The sequence below is a fragment of the Cinclus cinclus genome, chromosome Z (genome assembly GCF_963662255.1).
Source record: "Cinclus cinclus chromosome Z, bCinCin1.1, whole genome shotgun sequence".
NCBI lineage: Eukaryota > Metazoa > Chordata > Aves > Passeriformes > Cinclidae > Cinclus > Cinclus cinclus.
The window spans coordinates 84,484,561-84,500,470 of NC_085084.1; positions in this window are offsets into that span (position 1 = coordinate 84,484,561).

Here is a 15,910-nt window from a genome sequence, read left to right on the forward strand (position 1 = left end):
GGGCCCCTGGGGCCACGGAACTTCACCAGGTCACCCATGTGCTGCAGTTCCTCAGGCTTGATCCAGAGGGAATCCTCTGTCAGAGAAGAGGCACAGAGATGGTCAGAGGATGGGTGGGAGAGCTGGGGGTGCTCAGCTGCACAAGAGAAGGCTCCAGGGAGAGCTCAGAGCCCCTGGCAGGGCCTGAAGGGGCTCCAGGAGAGCTGGACAGGGACTGGGGACAGGGCATGCAGGGACAGGACACGGGCAATGGCTTCCAGTGGCAGAGGGCAGGGATGGATGGGATATTGGGAATTGGGAATTGCTGGCTGGGAGGGTGGGCAGGCCCTGGCACAGGGTGCCCAGAGCAGCTGGGGCTGTCCCTGGGTCCCTGGCAGTGTCCAAGGCTCAAGGCTTGGAGCAGCCTGGGATAGTGGAAGGTGTCCCAGCCATGGCAGGGGCTGGAAGGACATCAGCTTTGAGGTCTCTTCCCACCCTAAGCCATTCTGGAATTCTGTCACTGGTTTGCATTTCTCTTACAAAAGCAGTGGATCTGACCTGTACTTGGGCATCTGTACTCAGGAGACTATTCCAGATAATTTATTTTAAGAACTGCAGTTTTTTTGCCTTATGGGAATTCTCCTTCCTCCATATTTATTTATTTATTTGTTTGTATGTTTGTTTGTTTGTTTATTTATTTATTTAATGTGAGGTTGTATTAACTTGAGAAAGGCTTTACCCAGAGCCTGAAATGAGCAGTCCAGGCTTAGATCCCTTCCACACAATCTTCCAGCATGGCCACGAGTGCAGAAATGCCGTGAATTAGAAATAATTATGTGTTCTTAGTAAGGCAGTGAGCAGGCAAGGCCTGTCCTCGTGCTCAGGGAAGCTGGCAGCAGGGAATGGTGTCCAGGGATCCAAAAAAGGAATTCATGTGAAGCAGAAATGCCTGCAGGATGAGGAAGAGGGGTCTTGTAGCTCCTGGAGTTACTACTGCCCCACCAAATCCTAAACTTCAGGGAGATACATTTTAGTGCAAAATTGTCGTTTTCCCTTTTTTCACCCTGTGCTGGCTCTTCAGCTGATGTCACTTTTGGGCTCTTTGGTGGAAGAGTCAAGGAAATGTGAAATCTGGGGCGACTCCTTTAGGAAAACGAGGTTGGAGTGGTGGCCATGAAGGGATGGAGATGTGCACGATGCCATCTCTGAGCCGTGCCCTTTCTGCTTGGGTAAGGGGCAGGGAAATCACAAAGGGCGCCTTGTATTTGCCAGAAAATAAATTTTCAGTTCGATATTCCCGTCTGTGGGCTCTAAGCCTTGTCCTTAGGCAGGGGCTTGTCCTGTTTGAAAAGGGCACAAAACCACCGAGGTGGCCTCACCTGCTCCCAAAATCCATGCTGGGTGTGAGGAGGGACAGGTGCCCGGCTGTCTGTCTGTCTGTGCCCATGGCTGCGCAGGCACCGCTGAGTCCCTGCCCTGCTCTGGGGGTGACACATTTGGGAAATCCCAAGTGATCCGCCGGGTGGGAGTGCTGCAGGGAGCTCTGCTGAGCATGGACAGGGCTGGAGCTTGGCCACAGAGCTCCAACAGTTTCCTAATCTCCTGGGTTTTTTTGAGGCAAATCTGCTTTCGGGAAAGGCTTTTAGAGTCTTTGTCTCTTGGAGTCATTAGGAGCACCCCCCCAAACTCTTCTGTTGAAGATAGGTCAGAGGTTAAAATAAAATCACGTATCTCTGAGCTGGAAGGCTAATTGCTGTCTGCTTCAAACACAGGGCGTGTTGTGGAAAAAGAGAAGTAGCTGGGAGGGAATCCTGATTATAATAGTACTCGCAGGATCCTTCCAGGAGGTGAAAATGTTGCTGTGTTCCAGCAGATGCCAGGAGCAGTGGCAGGATTAACGCAGGGAGGAAAACGCCACAGCGAAGTTTGGAAAGCTTTGTTCCCTGAGGAGGAGCCTGGGTTGGTTGGTGTTTGTGCTACTCTCAGCCATCTCCCTTTGCCATGAGGCTCCGGGGGACCCTGCAGACCCCAGGGAGGTTGTGGGGTGATGCTAACCCAGGACACTCCCGATGGTGCCTGATCCCCCTTGGAGACACCAAATCTCACAATGGTTTGGACTCACAGCCTGCAATCTAAGCTCATTTCTGACTCTAACCTCCTTTATCTGAATAAATCTCACGTGCCTGCTACTACTCAGACAGCAAAAATAATCTTTACTGCTGTAATATGTGTGTCAGCTTTCCTTTATCCCAGCAAAGTGCTTTAAGAGCTGCAAAATGCTTTGGAAACATGGGGATTTTTTTGAGCAACAGGGATTGAAAGGGGAGGGGGAAAATTGAGTCTCTGGGACTTAAGAACCAAACCACTCAGCCAGGTTTCCTTGGCATGGTTCCTTTTGCAAAATGGCCTTGCTGCTGCCCGCTGGAGCCAAATGTGAAGGAAAGGAATTAAGGCTGTGAAACTGCTCCATCCTGATGGCTCTTTCACAGTCCTGGGCAGAGCACAAGGGATGTTTCAGAGCAACATTTAGCTAAATCGATGCTGGGCATTGGGGGTCTGGAGCCTGAGCTGGACTGCAGTGCTCTCAGCCTGCGTTTAAACCATCGGGTCTGGAAGCAGAGCAGACCACCCAAACCACCAGCAAGCTCCCAGCTGTGCTATGGAGCTGCTGCCCTTCTCCCTGCAGTGCTCGGCTGTCACCCCCTGAGACCTCTCACCTCCTGCTCGAGTCTTTTTCTTCACCAAAAGTGTGGTGCTGGAGGTTTCTCCTCCTGAGCTTGGGCAGGGAGTGCTGGGTGTGATGTTCCACCCCGAGGGATGAGGGGGCACCCAGGATTCGTAGGCCAAAAGGAACAGCAAAAGCTCACAGGGGTTTTTAGTAGATTGCACCCTTGGCATGGAAATTGGTGTGCTAGTCCTTGATCTCCCAGTGTAAGCAAACAGCAGTGGAGTTTGGATGAAGGGGTGAGATGAAAGGGAAGAGGGAAAGAAATAGATGAATTAAAGGAGAAAAAAGAGAGAGAGAGAAGGAAGAAGAAAAAGAGATCACCATTCCTGGCTCCAGTGTGGATCCAGCTGATGGGATGTCCTGGGGCCTTGGGCTTTGTGGGGCGTCTTTTAGCTCTTCCCTTGCCTGGAGAGAAGTCTGTCACTTTTTGTGCAAATCAGTTCTTATTCACAGTCGGTTCTTTCAGACCTTTCTGGGAATGGGTTGGAGGCTCTGGGGTCTTGGGTGGGTTTGTTCCCCCTACAGTCCCTGGCCCTTCTTGGCCCCACTCCAGCGCCTGCACTGAGCCGGGTTGTGCTTTTCTGCAGGAGCCACAGCCAGGAGGTTTGTCCCAGAAAATGCTGCCCTGCCTCCGTATGGGCCCTTCTCCAGCCACATCCTGCTCTTTCTCTTGTGTGTTTTTACCACCAGTCCTTGTTTGTTATTCCCAGAAATCCTCAGTTGGCTCCACACCATGCACACCTATCGGTGTTTGGGACATGCACATTAGCCCCTGATCCCCCAGCATTCTGCACTGGGCAGTGGCTGAGGAGCACAAGCTGCTTGTGGGACAGAGCTTCCAGGGCTCTGGGGCACTCTGCTGCACTCTGAATTTTGTTTTTCTGGTTAAGGCTCTCTTGGCATGAGGAAAGTGAAGGTCAGGGCTGTGCCTGGTGCCTGCACAGGAGCTCGTGGTGGAGCAAACCCAGCAGAACCGAGTCTGGTCCTTGTTGCAGAGGAGCTGGAGGACTAGCTGGATGTGCTTCCTCCCTCACCACCACCCCATTAAAATTTAAGGGTAAAAGTGGGAGTAATGAAAGAGAATTTTCTATTTAAGGCTTTTAATTCATTTTTACCTCCAGGGTTAGCTGGAGTTTGTGCAAACCACTGGCAAGGCAATTAGAGTGAGTTTTTAATGGATTATTTTTGTCGCTTCACCATGGTGGGAGCTAAAGATCCCAGGCTGTGAGCTGCCTGGGGTAGGGGCCATCCTTTTGCTGTGCTGCTCTGATGTTTAATCCCTAATTGGGTTTTATTCACGAGCCCTGGCTGAGTCACGAGAAGGGAGAAGGTGTGGGGTTAGGGCTGGGTGGAACATGGGGAGCAAAATATCTGGGCTGCAGTTCCCCAAGGCTCCCAGGCTGGATCCATCCTGAAAAGGGAGAGCAAAGGACTTTGGAAAATAAAGTGCACAGTTTGTTTTGGATGGTTGATGGGTGCTTCGTAGGAGTGAGCTCTAAGGACAGAAAGCAATGGGGAAAAAAAAAAACAACAAAAACCAGATTGCCCTAGAGATCCTCTTAAATCCTGAGGACTGCTGAGAGAGAATGAGGGTGGGTAGAGATGAAGAGTGGGATTTCCTGGGTGGGAATGTGATGCCTACAAAGCAGACCTGTTCCTCCAGGTGTTGGGCGTGCTGAGTGGGCACCCCCTGCCCTGCGTGGCACAGAGCCGGGGGTCCCACCTGGTGATGAATGCCATGAGGGCTAATTCCAGACTCATTTTTTGGGGACATTTTCCTGGTGACTAGCCCTGAGAGAGAGCTTGTCAGCTCTGAGGGAGTGCAGGTGCCCTGAGGGGACCCGGCGCAGATCCCAGCACCTTGGGTCAGCCTGGCCTTGGCGTTCCGTGCTCAGCACAGTGTGTCCCGTGCTCCTGTTCCCCTCCAGCCCTCGAGTCCATTTCACAGCCCAGCATGCAGGAATGCAGCCTTGGGTCCTGCCCAATGAGTTTCTTGTGCAGCTCGGCCAAAGGAAACCAGGGATGGATCTGTTTCCCTCTGCAGTGTTCATTCATTCGGCTCCTGCCCGCAGTAACACACCTCTGCTGCCTTGTGATCTCCCTCCACCCAGGTTATTTGGAGAAAATGCTTTCTAAAAATAGCCTCCCGGTTTTTCCGGTATTATTCAGTGCAGCTCTAAAAACCTGCCTAGAAAGGCTGTCCTGCTCATTGATGTTTCCTTAAAATACAGCTAATCCATGTAATCTCATTATAGTGGTAGGTGATTATACTGACAGCAAGCTTCAGCAGCGGTCCAGCAAAGCCTTTTTATTCCTTGTCTGTTATGTGGGTGGCTAAAAGTCACTGGGAGCACATTTTGGGTTTGGTCGGTCTCTCTTAGGAGCAGGACTTAAAATGTTTTTGTTTTAAATTCCCTAGGAAACGTCTTGCATTGCTTCCAGCACGTTTTTGCTGCTGTCCCTCAGCTCCGCTGGCTTCTGGCATCCCATGGCTGTGCAGCAGGGTCTCCCAAAATTACTGGGCAGCATTAAAGCAGCAGAGGTTATTTTTTACAGCGGAGCAGGTGAGGGGGAGGTTTGCCACATGTGGTGTTGTTCCCTGTTTGCAGGTGTGGGGATGGCCCCTCTCTCTAGGGTCTCACCCCATGGAAAAGGCAGATTTTGGGATGCTGAGCTGATCCCTCCCAGTGCTGGGAGGACCTGCCCTGCTTTGCCAGGCAGGCTGGATGGGTGGGTCAGGCACAGGGAAAGCTGGCTGAGCAAGGAGCAGCAGAGCAGTTTGGGCTGGGAAGGCACTGGGAGAGGGGCACATCCCAGGAAAAGCTCCTTCCCGAGCCCCCCGTGCGCTAGGATCAAGGACTGGCTGAACAAATCCTGCAGTTCTTCCTGTGCCCTGCTGCATCTGGGCAGTCTGCTGGAGATCCTGCCAGTTCTCCCCAGGGTCTGGGCAGCCTTGGCTGGGTAGGGTGGGTTATGGGGCTCTGTGTGCTCGGTGCTGGCTCTGCTCGGTGGCCTTGCCCCACTGTCATGGAATTCTAGAATATTCTGAGTTGGAAGGAGCCCACAGGGATCATCCAGCCCAGCCCCTGTCCCTGCACAGACACCCCAACAATCCCAGCCTGTGCATCCCTGGGAGCAGTGTCCAAACTCTCCTGGAGCTCTGGCAGAGTCCAGCCCCTGTCCCTGCACAGACACCCCAACAATCCCAGCCTGTGCATCCCTGGGAGCAGTGTCCAAACTCTCCTGGAGCTCTGGCACAGTCCAGCCCCTGTCCCTGCACAGACACCCCAACAATCCCAGCCTGTGCATCCCTGGGAGCAGTGTCCAAACTCTCCTGGAGCTCTGGCACAGTCCAGCCCCTGTCCCTGCACAGACACCCCAACAATCCCAGCCTGTGCATCCCTGGGAGCAGTGTCCAAACTCTCCTGGAGCTCTGGCAGAGTCCAGCCCCTGTCCCTGCACAGACACCCCAACAATCCCAGCCTGTGCATCCCTGGGAGCAGTGTCCAAACTCTCCTGGAGCTCTGGCACAGTCCAGCCCCTGTCCCTGCACAGACACCCCAACAATCCCAGCCTGTGCATCCCTGGGAGCAGTGTCCAAACTCTCTTGGAGCTCTGGCAGCCTCAGGGCTGTGCCCATTCCCTGGGGAGCCTGGGCAGTGCCAGCACCCTCTGGGTGAGGGAAGAGCCTTTCCCTGATATCCCACCTAACCCTCCCTGGCACAGCTCCAGCTGTTCCCTGGGTGCTCTCCCAGTGACAGGGAGCAGAGATCAGTGTCTGCCCCTGCTGTTCCCCTCACAAGGAAGCTGTGACGGCACTGAGGTCTCCCTCCCCTCAGTGTCCTCCACCTGAATGGAACAAGTGCCCTCAGGCACTCCTCATGTGGCCCCTCCAGACCCTTCCCTATCCCCATGTCCCTCCTTTGGGCACTCTCTGGCAGCTTTGAGATCCTTTTTACATCCTGTCAGCCCCAGTGCAGGGCAGAGTGGGACAATCCCCCTCCTCGATGGTGTCTCTGATGCCCCCAGGACGGAGCTGTCCCTCCTGGCTCCAGGGCACTGCTAACTCAGATCCAGCAGAATGTCCAGGTCCCTTTCCATGGCCCGGCTGTCCAGCAGTGGGGTCAGTGGAGCATCTCTTTGGTCACAGCTGGCCCGAGGGCTGTCTGCAGGTGGGTGTCACTGGAGGCATGGACACGGGGCTGGGGGTGCAGCTCCCCGAGCCTGGGGGTGCTCCCTGGATGGAGAGAGGTCTCTGGGGGTGATCCTGGTGGGACACAGCTCTGGAAGCACGGACACGGGGCTGGGGATGCTCCCTGGATGGACAGAGGGCTCTGGGGGTGATCCTGGTGGGACACAGCTCTGGAAGCACGGACACGGGGCTGGGGGTGCTCCCTGGATGGACAGAGGGCTCTGGGGGTGATCCTGGTGGGACACAGCTCCGGGCTCCTCCCCGCATGGCTTGTTCCCCTTGCCATGGCTGTGGGAGCAGCGAGGGTGGAAACCTTTTGCCAAACGGTTTGTGCAGACAAAGGCAGGTTTTTGTCCCCCCTTTCCATCAAGCCCATCCTCGTCGTTTGCCTGAGCTGAGCATGCAGATCTGCGAGCAATCCGGCCCCGGTCCCCAGAACAAACTGGATGGGATTTGTCAGTGAGCAGAAGGATTAAAGGGGAGGCACAGACCAGCAGTTTTGTGTGATCCCAGTGCAGTGTTTAGAGAGGACACCAGGCTCTCTCTCCAGAGATACCTATCTCTGGGGCCCATAGAGGGTTGGAGGAGCTGCTCTGCCATCTCTGCCTTGCTGGCACATGCTGCACATACCTCCTTTGGGGCAAATTCCTCGTGTAGGCTTCTCAGAGACAATAATTAAAAAAAACACAACAAAACAAAACATAAAAAAACCCCTCTGGGGCTGTTTCTGCATGTTTGTTTGGGTTTTTTTTAATTATTTTTTTAATATCCATCGTGCTTTTGCTTATCTTTGTCCCGCCCCTCCAGTGATAACACAGGCAAAGCCCTGACCCGTGGTGTCTCAGGGAGGAGAGGCTCAGAGTGGATTTCTAATCTCCTTTTTTCTGGAAGAAAAGGCTGTAGGTGCCAAACCAAAAGGGCAAAGTGATTTGCCCCAGTGTGGTATCATGTTTCTGTTCTGATTTATGGGGAGGGGAGAGGCTTCTGAGTCATCCGTTCCAGGAATTGCTTTATTTTGGTAACGTAGATAATTCTGCTGGTTTTAAATCAATGTGTCGTCAGTCAGCAAAAGCCCGTGTGGGATTGGAACTGCAGCTGGCAGGGCTGGGGCTATTCAGGGAGAGGGAATGGGACTGGGACTGGCCAGGGACTAACCAGGGATTGGGACTGGCCAGGGAGAGGGAATGGGACTGGGACTGGCCAGGGATTAACCAGGGATTGGGACTGGCCAGGGAGAGGGAATGGGACTGGGACTGGCCAGGGATTAACCAGGGATTGGGACTGGCCAGGGAGAGGGAATGGGACTGACCTGGGAGTGGGGCTGGGACTGACCAGGGAGTGGGACTGACCAGGGACAGGGACTGACCAGGGAGTGGGACTGACCAGGGGCAGGGACTGACCTGGGAGTGGGGCTGGGACTGACCAGGGAGTGGGACTGACCAGGGAGTGGGACTGACCAGGGACAGGGACTGACCAGGGAGTGGGACTGACCAGGGACAGGGACTGACCAGGGTGTGGGACTGACCAGGAACAGGGACTGGGTCTGACCAGGTACAGCCATCTGCTGGTCCATCCTGTGGTGGGTGCGTGGCACAGGTGGGTGCCCCACGGGATGGGGCAGGTGGCAGGCAGTGGGGTGGCACTGCTGGCCCTGGGCACACGGGCCAGGCCGTGTTTGTTCAGGCACTGTCTGGTCGCTGTCTGGCTGCAGACAGCCAAGCCCCAAGCGGTTTCTCGTGCTGGGTCCCACTGGGAAGCTGTCCCTCCTGTCCCCACGGCTGACTGACCAGGGCCTGCTGCCGGCTCAGGGACACATGGGTGGCTTTCCCACACTGCCTAAAGCCCCTGTGAGTGTCAGCAAGTTCTTCTTTGTTTTCTGTCCTTTCTGTGAGCTAATGAGCGTTGTCTGAATATTATTTCTCCTTTTATTTTTTTTTTCCTCTGAGTGTATTTTGGCTTGTCCACAATTGCCCTAGCTGTTAAGGAGGAGAATTCCTGTTTTCCTGAGCGAGGTTTGGGCAGCAGAGCTGGCTTTGCAGAGCTGGGTGATGCTGCTCCGCCTGTTTAGAGTGCATGGGAAAACTGTGTGTTTTACTGCTGGTCACACCAGGATTTGGGGTCATTTTGGTTTTGTTCTGTTTCCCTTTGGTTTGCCTTTCCCCTCTGGCTTCTCCCACAGGATCATGAGGATTTTGTCGTCCTTCTGCAGGACTGCTGCTTGATGCCTTCTGGCTTTTAGCTGGCAGCTAAAACATCTGCTCCTCTTGCTGATGAGTTTCTGCTTGGCTCCCGGTATTAAAGACATCTTGAAAAAACGTGTTTTTAGAGGAACAGGAACAGGACCCGCTCCTGAGCAGGCTGCACGGCTGCTGTTGGGGACAGCTGGGCTGTCGGGGGACACCTGTGGAAACAGGTTTGGGGAAAGCAGGCTGCAGGATCCCACAGGGCACCTGGCGTGGCCTGCAGCTCAGGTGAGGCTGGGAGGATGGAATCTGCCTTTGGAAGCTGAGTGTCATCGATGGGATAGGTGAGCAGGGTCTGGTTCCGTCAGGGGGGATCAGCAGGAGCTTCACGCAGAGCATCTCCCAGCTGCAGTTCTGTGACCCTGCAGCTCAGACAGGTGTCACACCTGTGAGACCCTGTGTCACACCTGTGAGACCCCGCAGCTCAGACAGGTGTCACACCTGTGAGACCCTGTGTCACACCTGTGAGACCCCGCAGCTCAGACAGGTGTCACACCTGTGAGACCCTGTGTCACACCTGTGAGACCCCGCAGCTCAGACAGGTGTCACACCTGTGAGACCCTGCAGCTCAGACAGGGGCGGTGGGACAGGGATGAAAAATGTCAGGAGGTTTTGGAGGTGAGGTGAAGAGGGGCAGGGAAGGATGGCTCCTGGTTGTGCTGCTGCCAGAGCTGCCTGAAATGAGGTGTACTGGGCTGTGGGACCTTTACAGCCCTCGACAAGCTGGGCTGGACCTGTGAGGGCAACCAGAACCCTGAGAGGGCAACCAGAGCCCCTGTGGGGGCAACCAGAGCCACTGTGAGGGCACCCAGATGAATTGGAAGGTTTTCTTCCACAATGGTGTGAGGCTTTTCTAATTAGATAGATAATTTAATCGCAATCTTTTTCAATTCTGAATTTGGTTTTACATTTTTGTGACTGTTGTATGCTTTTATGTATAGATAACCGAATGGATGTGAAGGTTCATGCAGCACATTTTATCAAAATATTTGTATTTATGTTTATGTACTGCCAGAAGAAAATCAATTATACACTTTTATTCCAACTACACACTGCAGTGACTCTTAACTCCACCACTCAAATTTGGAATCCTTCTCCGAGGCCCCAGGTCAAAAGCGGCGTTCTCCAGGGGGTCAGCGGTGGGAAGCACAGAAACCTCAGAACTCCCAGGTTTGTGGGATCCAACAAGAAAGGGGCTGGGAATAAAGTTAGCTCCGAGACCCCTTGGAACCGGTGTCTCTTTGTTTTCCTGGCTTCCAGCACACCAGCAAAGCCTTTGTCGAGCACGTGAGCAGCAGGTTTGGGGTGCCTCCCCCAGCATGAACTCAGAAATAAACACGAGGTTTGTTTTCCCTGCACGCTGCTTTGGTGCAGCCACAAATTCTGTTTCTGGTCCCACCGCCCTGCTGTGCTCTGCTGCAGCTCTCCTGAACCTCCCATGGAGTTTGGGTGGATGTCAGGTGCTGGCCTCACCAGCCTGGGATCTCCTGGGACTCTGGTCTGCAGTTCTCTGAGAGCTGACCACATTTTCCATTTTTTTCCATCCTCCACAGCCAAGTACCATCGCTACTGCTTCTTCACTACAGCAGCCACGGCCAGGGGACAAACTGGGGCCTCTGGTGGCATTTCCTTGGGGCTCCTGGTGGGCTGACAGAGGCCAGGGGTGGTTTGGAGAATGGGGAAGGCAGGAAAAATGACCTCTGTGGCCGCTGGTAGGATCTTGGTCAGGCTGGTCTGTAGGGTTTGCTGTTGTCTCGGGTGGAGGAGGCAGAGACAAGAACAGATGCAGGCAGAGGTCAGTCACAGAATTCCAGAATGGCTTAGCGTGGGAGGAGACCTCAAAGCTGATGTCCTTCCAGCCCCTACCATGGGCAGGGCCATCTTCCACTATCCCAGGATGCTCCCAGCCCCAATGTCCAGCCTGTCCTTGGACACTGCCAGGGATCCAGGGACAGCCCCAGCTGCTCTGGGCACCCTGTGCCAGGGCCTGCCCACCCTCCCAGCCAGCAATTCCCAATTCCCAATATCCCATCCATCCCTGCCCTCTGGCAGTGGAAGCCATTGCCCGTGTCCTGTCCCTGCATGCCTTGTCCCCAGTCCCTGTCCAGCTCTCCTGGAGCCCCTTCAGGCTCTGCCAGGGGCTCTGAGCTCTCCCTGGAGCCTTCTCTTGTGCAGCTGAGCACCCCCAGCTCTGCCAGGCTGGCTCCAGAGCAGAGGGGCTCCAGCCCTGGAGCATCTCCGTGCCCTCCTCTGGACTGGCTCCAGCAGCTCCACGTCCTTGTGCTGTTGGAGCCCAGGGCTGGAGGCAGCTCTGCAGGTGGGGTCTCACCTGAGCACAGGGGCAGAATCCCTTCCCTTCACCTGCCTCTCTCCTGCTCCTGTGGGATCCTGCTGTCTGCTGATCCCCCAAACACAGCTCCCTGTGTCTCCCAGCAGCTTTTCCCCGTCTGTCCAGTCAGAAAGACGAAGCCACCAGAGTCAGGACAGGGTGTGTGTGACTTTCTGGGCTCCAGGGCCCTCCTTTGGGGTGGCTGTGCCTCAGCCCCTCTGGGTGCAGGAGCTGGAGCAGGGCCCTCACTCAGCTGGGCACTGAGACACAGCCGGGAGCATCACAAAGGCCATCGCTTCCCTGGTGAGAAAAAACAGAGTTCTTTCTTCCCTTTCTTCCCCTCCACTGCTTCGTATGTTGTGTTTTCCCTTTCAGTGCTTCTAGAGCTCTACTAATTATTAATAATTAGGCTGACGAGGCAGAACTTTGGTTTCTTTCCGTTGCGTGTAGAGGAAGCCGAGGATCTTGGCGTGGATCCCGCCCGCCCCTTACCTGGGTTCAGCATCCCCACGGAGCTTTGCTCGGGTGGGTTTGGCTGGAAGGGACCTCGAGGGCCATCCAGGGTCACCTCCACGATCCCAGGGCAGCGTGGTGGTGCTGGGGTGCAGAGATGAGTCTCAAACCCAACCCTGTTAGAGCACACTGATCCCAGCCCGGCTCCGCAGGGTTCCCCCTCTGACAGCTGGAGATTTTGGCTCCTTTAATTTTGTTTTTCCTTTCCTCTCCTAGAGACCGGTGGGCAGACTGACGTCTCCGGCGCAGAGGAGATCTCTTGGCAGGCTCAGGTGATTCCCTACAGACGGAGAAGCCCCAGCGCTGCTGCAGCCCCCAGGTTACCCTCGAGCTTTGCCGTGTCCCTCAGAGCCTCCAGCGGCTCCCGGCGGTTCCCTTTCCCTTTTCCTACCCTCACCCACCTCCCTGCGCGGGATTTACTCAGGGTTTGCTCAGCCCCGTCGCTCCCCAGCTGGTTCTGGTTTAGGGACAGAGACTCCTCCTCTCTCCCCGCTCCATCCTTGCGCCCCAAAAGCCGTCACGGGATAATCGCCGGCTGGGACGGAGGCTGCAGCGATTGCTGCTCCCCGCCTGGAGCCGCCGGCAGATGCTGTTCGGAGGGCGCCCCTGCCCCTCCTGCCTCCTCCCTGGGCACGGCGGATGCTCCGTGCCCGCTGTGCTTTTGAGTCTGCTCCGGACGCAGAGCGCTGTGAACGCGCGGCCGGGTTAAGGGAGCAGCTCCGGTGACTGAGGGCTCTGACCGGGCATGAGGGACACAACGGCACCAGATACACAGTCCGTTTATTTTTTTCGATTACTGATATAAATTATTTTAATTTTTTAATTTTTATTTTATTTTAAAAATTTATTTAATTTCTTATTTTGCTTTATTTTACTTTATTTTATTTTACTTTATTTTATTTTATTTTATTTTACTTTATTTTACTTTATTTTACTTTATTTTATTTTACTTTTTTTTATTTTACTTTATTTTACTTTATTTTATTTTATTTTACTTTATTTTACTTTATTTCATTTTACTTTATTTCTAATTTTTTTTTATTTTTAAATTTTGTTTTATTGTATTTCATTTTAATTTATTTTATTTTACTTTATTTTACTTTATTTTATTTTATTTCATTTTATTTCATTTTACTTTATTTTATTTTACTTTGTTTTACTTTATTTCATTTTATTTCATTTTACTTTATTTTATTTTACTTTATTTTACTTTATTTCATTTTATTTCATTTTACTTTATTTCATTTTATTTTATTTCTAAATTTTATTTTTTTATTTTTAAATTTTGTTTTATTTTATTATATTTTTAAAATTTTATTTTATTTCATTTAATTATTAATATATTTTGCTTCATTTAATTTCATTATTAATATATTTTACTTCATTTAATTTAATTCTTCAATTTTTTTATATTTTATTTTAAATTTTATTTAAAATTTTATTTTAAAAATTATTTTATTTATAAGAATTATTTCGTTTTCTTTTATTAAAAATTCTTTTATTTTTAAAACTATTTCATTATATTTAATCTAATTTAATGTCATTATAAAATTTAATTTTTTAATAAATATTTTACTTCATTTCATTTTTTAGTTTTTAAAAAAATTATTTTATTTTTAATTTTTAAATTTTATTTTCTATTTTTTAAAAATTATTTAGTTATAGTACATCTAATTTAATTTCATTTAAAGTTTTATTTTAATTTTTGTTTTCTTTCATTCTATTTTATATTACTTTATTTTAAAAATTTATTTTATTTTAATTTATTTTAAAACAATTCTTAAAAGTTTAATTTAATTTAATTTTGTTTTATTTAACTTTATTATATTATATTTTATTTTATTTTGTTTTATTCTATTATTTTATTTTTTATTTTATTCTATTCTATTATTTTATTTTATTTTTTAAATTTTATTTTATTTTTTAAATTTAATTTTCTTTTTTATTTTATTTTGTTTTATTTTATTTTATTTTATTTTATTTTATTTTTCCTTTAATTTAATTTTTTTTTCTTTTTTAATTCAATTTCATTTTCCTCCTCTGAGCAGCCCTGGGACCAGCTGGTAACCTGGGACCCCCCCGTTCAAGGTGTGAGCAGCCAGGTGGTCCCTGCAGGACCCTCGGGGGTGCAGCAAGGTGAAGATCAGGGAGTGTTTGGGAGCAGGAGAGGTGTCCTTGCCCCTCTGAGCCTCAGGAACACCTGCAGGGAGACCTTGAGAACCCTGGGCTGATCACCTGGAAGGAAACGCCCGGCTGCTTCCTCCTGCCTCAGACCTTTTGTTCCATCCTGTCTCCAAGTGAGGAATCCGCGCGTGAAAACCAGGGGGGAAGCTCGAAGTGCTTGGAGGGTCTTGAACTGCCTTTTCCCAGCCGGAGCAGCTGTGAGGAGTGGTCCCTTGCCCACCTCTGCGTGCTCGTATCGATGGTGGACAGGGAGATGGGGACCGCTGATTCGTGATCAGAATCCAAATTTTACTGTGAGCTACCTGTGCTTGCACACCGTTTTCAGGAAGGCTGGTGATTTTTTTTTTTTTATTGCATTCCTTTAGTACAGACAAACCTTACGTTTCTACAGAGTTAAATCTTCTTTCCTGTCAGCCAGCCTTGGTCCAATCTTCTTGAAATCTTCAGAGCTCTGTTTTCTCTAGCCAAGGCATCCTGGTTATCGAACTGCACGTGCTGGTTAAATCCACAGTACGATCAGTCTCAGTTACCACATGGTCACCTGCCAACAGAAAATGGCATTTCGTCAGGAAGATCCCCACAAAAACTGGGATACCTGGGTGAATGCAGAGGTTGGTGTTCCCCCTGGAGGTGAGGGTGTGCCGTGGTGCCAGCAGATTTCCTTCAAAAGCCATTGGGCCTTGACAAGGGAATCCCCCCGTTGCTGGGGGAGCGCGTTGGCACGGCCAAAAGGCAGATCTGAGATCTGAGGTCCCAGGTCTGAGATCTGACATCTGAGATCTGGGATCTGAGATCTGAGATTTGGGATCTGGGATCTGAGATCTGAGGTCTGAAATCTGAAATTTGGGATCTGAGATCTGAGATCTGATGTCAGAGATCTGAGATCTGATGTCAGAGATCTGGGATCTGAGATTTGGGATCTGGGATCTGAGGTCTGAGATCTGAGATCTGGGATCTGAGATCTGAGGTCTGAAATCTGAAATTTGGGATCTGAGATCTGATGTCAGAGATCTGGGATCTGGGATCTAAGATCTGAGATCTGGGATCTGAGATCTGAGGTCTGAGATTTGGGATCTGAGATCTGAGATTTGGGATCTGGGATCTGAGGTCTGAGATCTGAGATTTGGGATCTGGGTTCTGAGATCTGAGGTCTGAAATCTGAAATTTGGGATCTGAGATCTGAGGCCTAAGGTCTGGGATCTGAGGTCTGAGGTCTGAAATCTGAGATCGGGGATCTGATATCTGAGATCCCAGGTCTGAGATCTGATGTCACAGATCTGGGATCTGAGGTCTGAGATTTGGGATCTGAGGTCTGAGAGTTGGGATCTGAGGTCTGCAGTCTGAGATGTGAGGTCTGAGATCTGAGATTTGGGATCTGAGGTCTGAGAGTTGGGATCTGAGGTCTGCAGTCTGAGATGTGAGGTCTGAGAGTTGGGATCTGAGGTCTGCGGTCTGAGATGTGAGGTCTGAGATCTGAGATTTGGGATCTGAGGTCTGAGTGAGATCTGAGATCTGAGGTGTGAGGTCTGAGGCCTGAGATCTGGGATCTGAGGTCTGAGGTTTGGGATCTGAGGTCTGAGATTTGGGATCTGGGATCTGAGGTCTGAGTGAGGTCTCAGATCTGTGCTCCAGAGATGGCTCAGCTCGCTGCCGCTGCTCACCCAGCTCCCGCTGGCTCCACACCCACCAGCTCCAGCTTCTTAATGCCTTAGTGGGTGAGAAAACACATTTTCTATCCTTCA